Source organism: Zea mays, chromosome 1 (genome assembly GCF_902167145.1).
Source record: "Zea mays cultivar B73 chromosome 1, Zm-B73-REFERENCE-NAM-5.0, whole genome shotgun sequence".
NCBI lineage: Eukaryota > Viridiplantae > Streptophyta > Magnoliopsida > Poales > Poaceae > Zea > Zea mays.
The window spans coordinates 250,701,065-250,709,497 of record NC_050096.1 but is presented as its reverse complement, the minus strand read 5'-3'; the positions used below and the strand labels follow the sequence as shown (position 1 = coordinate 250,709,497).

Below are 8,433 nucleotides of genomic sequence, written 5' to 3'. Positions count from 1 at the left end.
GTCCGAGCCCTGGGGTCGGGCGAGGCGGAGTTCGTCGTCTTCCGGGATCGAGGCCAAGTCCGAGCCCTGGGGTCGGGCGAGGCGGAGTTCGTCGTCTTCCAGGGACGAGGCCGAGTCCGAGCCCTGGGGTCGGGCGAGGCGGAGTTCGTCGTCTTCCGAGGCCGAGGCCGGGTCCGAGCCCTGGGGTCGGGTGAGGCGGAGCTTCCTATGGCGCCCGAGGCCGGACTTGGCTGCTGTCCGCCTCACTCTGTCGAGCGGCACAGCAGTCGGAGCGACGCAGGCGGCGCTGTCCTCTTGTCAGGCCGGTCAGTGGAGCGGCGAAGTGACTGCGGTCACTTCGGCTCTGTCGACTGAGGGGCGCGCGTCAGGATAAGGTGTCAGGCCACCTTTGCATTAAATGCTCCTGCGATACGGTCGGTTGGCGTGGCGATCTGGCCAAGGTTGCTTCTTGGCGAAGACTGGGCCTCGGGCGAGCCGAAGGTGTGTTTGTCACTTGAGGGGGTCTTCGGGCGAGACGTGAATCCTCCGGGGTCGGCTGCCCTTGCCCGAGACTGGGCTCGGGCGAGGCGAGGTCGTGTCCCTTGAGTGGACCGAGCCTTGACTTAATCGCACCCATCAGGCCTTTGCAGCTTTGTGCTGATGGGGGTTACCTGCTAAGATTAGGAGTCTTGGGGGTACCCCTAATTATGGTCCCCGATAACTAGGATGCACACCGATTAAATGCGACTTCATCTTGTCGGCCCACTCGTCATAGTTCAACTCACTAAGAGTTGGTAACTTTCCAAGTGGGGCGGAAGAGAAGTTGGGGATAAAATTTCTAGAGTAATCGAATTGAACTTTACTAAATTCGTTACCTTTGCTTTTGGTAGATGATCCCTCGGTGTTGAGACTTACCTTGCTCAACACCTTCGACACCAAAAGATCCACTAGATCGTCATTGTAATCAAATTTTCCTTTACCTTTATCTTCTTCGGCCTTTCTTCTTGATTCTTCTTCTTCGGCCTTTTTCTTAGCATCTTCCTCTTTCATTTTGAGGAACATCTTCTCGGCAATTTTCATGGCGAGGTCGAGGACCTTGGGGTCCACTTCCTCACCGGAAGATGTGATGGGGATTTCCTCGAGGAGAGGATCCACATGGTCCCGTTGAGTAGACATGATCGTTTCCTCACGCGGTTAAGCGTAAAACGAGGTACGAAGTTCTGATACCAATTGAAAGTAGCCTAGAGGGGGGGTGAATAGGCTAATCTGAAAATTTTCACAACAAACTTCGAAAGATTGTTAAATACACAGTACGACTGGTGCAGGCCGGTTCAATAGCTACGTGCGCAAGTTGAACCACTCTGAACCAATCCAACTGTTTTATAAACTTTAGACTAAAATCTACTCAAAAAAGTATTTCGCGAGTTCTTGTGAGAAGTAAGATATAGCTAAGTTAGGATGAAAAGATGAATATGTAAAGGCTATTTCACTTCTAGATAAACTCTACGGAAAAATCTTTATGTCAATCTTGCAAGTAAAAATATCTCAAGTTAAAACAAGCAAGAACACAAGACACAAGATTTAATCCGAGGTTCGGCCACACCACAAAGGTGTCCTACTCCCCGTTGAGGAGCCCACAAAGGGTCGGGTCTTTTTCAACCCTAATCCTCCAAAACCGACCACAAAGGTCAAGGCAATCTCTTCTTATCTTAGCTCAAAGAGCGGGTGATACAAACTTCTTGGGGTCGTCCACAAATTTGGAGACTCCCAAGCAACCTCAAAAGATCTTGAAACCTAGGGTTTCAAGAACACCAAGAAAGCACAAGAGGGGTTTGCACAAGCTCAAGTCTTTGTAAAAGAGATGGGAGAGAAAAACCAAATCGTGAGCACAAGCACAAACCTCACACCCAAGAGCTCCTCCAACAAGGTTGAATCTTGAGGAAGATTTAAGTGTGAGAGAGATGGAGAGATGAGTGCTTTGTCTCAAGTTAGGTGAGCAATAAATGAGTAAGTGTCCAGCCGTATTGAAGAAGAGAGAGAGAGGGTTCTATTTATAGTCACGGCTCAAAAACTAGCCGTTTGACCAGAAACCACGCAGAAAACCGGTTGAACCGCCCCCTGACAGGTCAGCAGACTATCTGCCAGTCTGACTGCCACACTGACTGGCAGACTGACCTGCAGGCGGGTCAGACAGGTCAGGACCGGTTGAATCGCCCCCTAGGGAGGTTGAACCGCCCCCTGACACCCCTGGCGACCTGACTGCCAGTCTGACTGGCAGACTGCAGATCAGAAGTCAGAGGGTCAGAGACCAGTTGAGCTGCCCCCCAGGACCAGTTCAGCTGGTCTAGACCAGAGAGTTTTGGAGAGAAAACCCCAGCTCAGCTGCCCGGGGGCAAGTTCAGCTGGGTATGGTCAAAGAGGTCCACAGCTGAAGTTGAAGTTCAGCTGGAGTTGAAAGTTCAACTCAGCTGAAGTCCAGCTCAGCTGAAAAGCTCAGCTGCAGCTGAAGAAGCTCATCACAGCTGAAGTTAAGTTCAGCTGGAAAGCTCAGCTGCAGTTGAAGAAGTTCAGCTGCTTTTCAGCAAGAACACTCTAGGTTTCTCAACCCTAACCATGGTCAACCAAGTAATGTTAAAGTGATTTTTGGTTTTCAAAAATAGCTTTTGAATTTGGTGACTTGAGCTATAGCAAACACCTTTACCTGTGCGGAAAAAAAAGGAAGAATTACATCATGCAACACAAGATTTTACATAAATTTTATACGTCTGTTGCATGAAGTCCTTGGTGCTTCCTTAAGTTCCTGTTTCTTTCTAATCATACACTGAGAACAAAAACTGTTAGTACCCTTATTTGTTTTGTCATTAAATCACCAAAACCCTCACTTGGGGTTGATTGCACTTACAGACGAACACATGTATGGACTGCCTAGCAGAGTAGATGGTCAACTGCGGTCACTGCCCAGACTTAGAATCGCTCATTCGAGTTGATGGTAATGCTGCATTGAAACATTTAGAGGTCAGCACACAGAGACTATCTAATTGTTTGGTTCATCAGAGACATAGTCAAGTGGAGGAGGATCTGGGTGAACTGTTACCCGTTAGCATACACCCAAATATAATCCCTATTCCATAGCAAATAAGAGGTTGAGTTATTGGAATACTTCTAAAGATACCTTGTTATGGTAGTTGGACAAGAATGATGCTGCTCAAACTAAATATGTATGCATTGAAATTAAAGTGAGAACACAATTGCACTCACTCCATGAGTAGCTAGTTTGAACTTGATACATTTTTGACAGAATTTGGCTGACCTTCTCGTAGTTCCTGATGGATTGGATTGTGGGGTTGACAGAGATCAGCGCCAGCTCGGTTTGCTTGATGGCCTTGTGCAGGTCCCTCAGGAGACCCATTTCGGCTGCCTCAGCGGACTGGAACATGCCATGGTTTTCAGAGTTTTGGTTACATATAGACCATCACACATCTAGAACAATCTACTGCATCAATTCCAGTACACTTCTCTTCCTCTTATTAACTGTGAGTGACATACAGAAACTGAAACAATCATGGCGACCTACCGTATTCGTCGATCGGCGCATTAGCCAGTGGCGATGAACGACCCACCGGAGGTCCTGTCGAAGTTGGTGCCTCCATGGTACTGAAGAAACAAAACACATGTTAAACATCACTATCCTTTTATTAGAAATCAAACATCCTACTCACGTGAATTGACTGACCCATATGGCAGCTTCGCTGGAGCTAGCTAGTGAATTACTATTGTTGTAGCCCTTTGGGCATTTCATCGAGCACCTGGGATGCAACATGTAGCACTTGGACAGAGATCGATCAAGTATTTTAAATGCACACTAATATCAAGATAATGATGAAACCCAATGAATTGTGCAGGTAACCAGGCATATTAATAACAAGAAAATTAGAAAAAAGGAATATCAGCTTGATATGGTTCATATGCCAGAGATAATTCCTTAGGGCTAATGGTTTTTACCTTTAAGGCCTCTAGGGAGCAAATCATAAGCAACAATTGATGCCACCGCAGGTAGCTCCTCAACATGTAAACACTAAATAATCTAACGGACCACATATTTGAATATTTTGCACATAAGTACACATCAACAGTTTAACAAACATGTTGTAGCAAGCACAGGAAAACAATGGTACCTTTACAATTAGCTTTTTATGTGGAGCAGCAAATCAGAACAATGGCAATAAAAACCCTCCTAAATCAGTCTGCACCAATAACCCATTCAGAAAAAGGGTTTATGGCTTCTTGCACCGTCACCTTCCCTTCAGCAATGTCCTAGACATGGAGAAAAGAAAAACAGTTAAAAATGCATAGAACAATATCTAGCATACACATATGTTTGCAATCTCAAAAAATTTACATATGGAATCTAATTGCAACATGGAAATATCATGTTGAGTTGTGAACTCCGTGTTCCAAAGTTTCTATCTAAAAACCTCCAGGAGCCATACAGCAAGCTCCATAGATTTTTTTCAATATCAAAATGTTTGAAAGATAGCAAGCATGTACCTAGCAAACTAACTTCTGCAGCAACTGTACAAAACATGTTCCCTAAATTTCTAGAAATGAAGAAAGCAATAGAAAAAGATTTCTGGGAGGGCAAATTCACAAATCCGGTACATTGACAGTTATTTTTAAGCATCTCTAGAATTGAAGCTTGCCTTCTAGATGGGTTGTTCTTTTTCTTTGTCTGCCTTAAGTTTCAGTATGTGCATTGACACAAATTTAGTTTGACATTGATAGCTGCTACTGGATGAAAAGATGTCATTGCCTTTTTTCATACAGACTTTACACTATTTTTCCTTGGAGGTTAATTCAAATCCGGTACAATGCATGACTTTCCACATCTAGTTAACCATTTGAATCAAATCAACAAAATGAGTAGAGAATACCTCACAAGAATTACAGTTCTTTCTCAGACATGGCATGATAATGATTAATTAAAGCTTGGATCTTTTTCTACAATAGGCACAAACTCACGTCCAGAGCAAGGTCGAAACGAGAACCAGCTGAGCACTCCCCCGTGAGGCTGATGCGCCTGGCATTGCTCTAGCGAAGCAAGATGGTATAGGGATGGAACTGGCAAAGCAAAAGCACTCGTGATGGTCAAATCTCTAAAGTAGCTTGACAAATAAGTGATTTTTTTGAGACTGGAACTGCTAGGTATGCAATATCTCCAATGAAATCTCCCAAAATTATCAATTCACCAGCACAAAAACCACAGAAACGAGCTACCTTAATGAAAATGTACATACATATTGTCTTAATAATCAAAAGGTGAACTCACGCAGGAACAACACCCCAAAATTCAGTGCCTTGTTTAGGATAAATGAATGTCGTGAGGCTAAGGGCTTTTGACAATACATTTTCATTGTACAAGAAAATGAGAGAACCAACTCTTTCATAATGGGGCCAAGGGCTGTATGCATAGAACTAACAAAGTAAACCATTTCACGGTACCGTCTTAGGCTAGGCCTATGCAAAGATGAAGACTCTTACCAATCAAGTCCACAGAAAGCATGTGGATAGATCATGGTCGACTAACAAAGAAACAGAACATAACTTTTTTCATAGATTCCAGTCACTTATGTTTAAGTGTATAAAACCATAACTAAACATATCTGTAGCTGATAAGAAAAACAAATAGTATTGAGACCGCTGTCGAATCCTTGAAGCCAAAGCCAAAGCCAAAGCCAAAGCCAAAGCCAAAGCCAAAGCCAAAGCCAAAGCTATAGTGTCAAGTAAAAAAATATGATCACACAATTTTAGTGAGAAAGGAATAATATCGAGTAAAAATACTATCATGTAACTTTAGTGGAAAAGCAATAATATCAAGCAAAAAGTATAGGTACAAAATTATTCTATCACATAATAGCCCGATCTCATATAAATTTAAATAATTCTTGTTATATTTGCAGACAACAGAAACCCTCCTAATTGTGCAAACTAAGTTATCTGACAAAAAGGGCCATCAAAACCATAATCAAGCATAAAGTAACGAAGCACATAATCGTTGTGAAGACATATTAACTAAGGAGGCTCATGCTCATCAATTGCTCACTCACTCGGTTTATATTTGAGGCTTTGAGCACGGATGCAGTGAACGTGAAAATGAGATATGTTGAACATGCAAATGAACTTGTTGATCCTCTTGTATAAAGTAACAAGAGTAATCAGGGATGAAAAGTAGTATGCAAGCAGCAACCAATCAGCTAGGTTTTATTTCCACGCTGATGCTGAATATTCTCTACTCGACTTCAAATAAGTAGGAATTAACAGCCATAAAGATTCATCACAAACTTGGATGACACAAAGTTTAGCACATGATAGGAAGATCAGAATGCAGGCATTTGGGGTGTATATCATATCAAGACAGCGATGACCTAACCATGCTGACTTCAATCGAGGCACCAAATGGAGGGAGCATAATGTAACCAAGGAGTATATCACAAATCACAAGTAACGCATCTCCTCCACCACCAAGTTAAAAAGCCTATACTTTTCTTCAGTAAGATGTCTTCATACATACCAATTCCTCTTCCTCAGTGTAACAGTCAGGAGCACAAGCAGTTCCACAGCCATAAACAAGCCTAGGAAGAAGAGCGCGCGGTAAAGGCGACATGAGGTAGCAGGCGCAAACCTGATCCATGGTGAACTCGAAGAGACCACGCTTAGGATGGGGAATCAAATGCTAGCTCCTCCTCATGAGCTCCACGAGCGCGACGAACTGGAACATCAAGTATAAGAAACCAGTGACGTTGATTGCCTACGAGTACCTGCGCAGGCAACAGAACGGATGGCTGACGCGCAGTGAACAGAGTCGCCAACCCAAGCTAACATAGTAACATGCGAATGAAGGCCATAGGAACCAAGGGGATTTCGTGTGCGCGAGCGTACCGGAACTGGGCGTAGTTGGTGTAGTAGTCGGGGGCCCAGCACCTGTGGGTGTCGACGTTGAGCACGACGAGGTAGAGCCTCGCGACGGCAGCCCTGGTCAGCAGCGCGCCGCACTGCATCACCGTGGCCCAGCGCTTGCAAGATAGGATGGCGGGCACGAGTCGGTCGGCCGACAGACCTGACCTATGCATGAGGAGGCGAGGTCCTTGCCTCCTTGGAAGCAGAGCTGGAGCGGGAGCGGGAGCCGGAGGCAAAGCTAGGGGCAACGAGGGCATCTCTGCGGGCTACCGCCGCCGCCGCGCGAGCGAATCGAGGCGAGCGTGATGGCCGCCGTTCCACGAGTACCCCGCCACCGCAGCGGACAGGATTTGGGTCGGCGGTGTGCGACATGACTCGCGGCGGCGACGTGGTGCGTGGAAGATTCACGAGCATCGGAGTTCAGGGTTACGGATGAGAGGCAGAACACGACAGAGATTGTCTGGAGCGCGCGGGGGGGGGGGGCCGCGAGAACCGTGGAGGTGGGGGGATGGCGGCGCCGGGGTGGGTGAGGGGGCTGTTGCTACGCACGCGGGCGCCGCCGAAGGTGGTAGGGTGAGGGAGGGGTGACATATGGCGCGGTGGGCTAACGACATATGATCCTACGGCCACGGAGCGGCAGAACCGAGATAGAAGATCCTACGGCCAGGGAGAGACAGAACAAAAAAAGGCAGGCTACCCTTAGAGCCTTAATAGATAGTAGAGATAATCTTGTCTAGCATTTGTCGTTGCAAATATCTTAATCCATCGTCGGAGGTAAAATTCTTACCTTTCTGAGAGGGTTTGTTCGATTATTTTCAATCTATATAGATCGAAAAGGATTGATATAGATTAGAAGAGGATTGATATAGATTAGAAGAGATTTTAATTTAGTAGCGATTAAAACCTCCTCAATTCATATGGACTGTGTTATAATCGAACAAGCCCTCTCCTATAGATCTTCTCCACTTCCGTCGACAGTAAATCAGTCCTTCAAGTATCTATCGTCCGTGGGTATATGAGGGATTAAGGAAGTATTTAAATGCACTAGAGCTAATAGTTAGTTGGCTAAAAATTGCTAGTGGAATTAGCTAGCTAACAAATAACTAATTTACTAAAAATAGTCAATAGTTGAAGGGGTGTTTGGATGTCTGTATCTAATTTTAGTCACTAACTATTAACTCTAGTGCATTCAAACACCTCTAATACAAAATATGTCCGTTCTCGAATATTTGTCGCTTGCTAGTTCATTTTTAAACTAAAACGCGACAAATAAAAAAGAACACATGAAGTAAAACCCTTTTATGTCAGTGACGATATCATAGAAGAAGGGTAAAAATCGTATAAAAATATGTTGTAGAAGAAATTATGAATCTATGGTATTTACATATTAAATAAGGTACTCCTTCCGGTATTTTTTGTTGTTACGCTTTTAGTATAAAAATAAACTAATTAATGATAAATATTTAAGAACGGAGCTAGTAGAAGTATCCATAGGCCAAT

The 8,433-nt window shown here is 44.6% G+C and overlaps 1 long non-coding RNA gene and 1 pseudogene across 1 annotated transcript; both read right to left on the bottom strand.

The window, feature by feature from the left end:
* Positions 1-2,882: 2,882 nt before the first annotated feature.
* LOC103643603 (uncharacterized) lies at positions 2,883-3,790 on the bottom strand. The gene is made up of 4 exons (XR_561119.1): positions 3,713-3,790; positions 3,554-3,633; positions 3,290-3,406; positions 2,883-2,974 (listed from the first exon to the last, which is right to left on the bottom strand). It is a non-coding gene; the product is annotated as an uncharacterized lncRNA (long non-coding RNA).
* A 428-nt stretch (positions 3,791-4,218) lies between these two features.
* Positions 4,219-7,347, bottom strand: LOC103645421 (CASP-like protein 4A2; annotated as a pseudogene).
* Between the last annotated feature and the right edge of the window lie 1,086 nt (positions 7,348-8,433).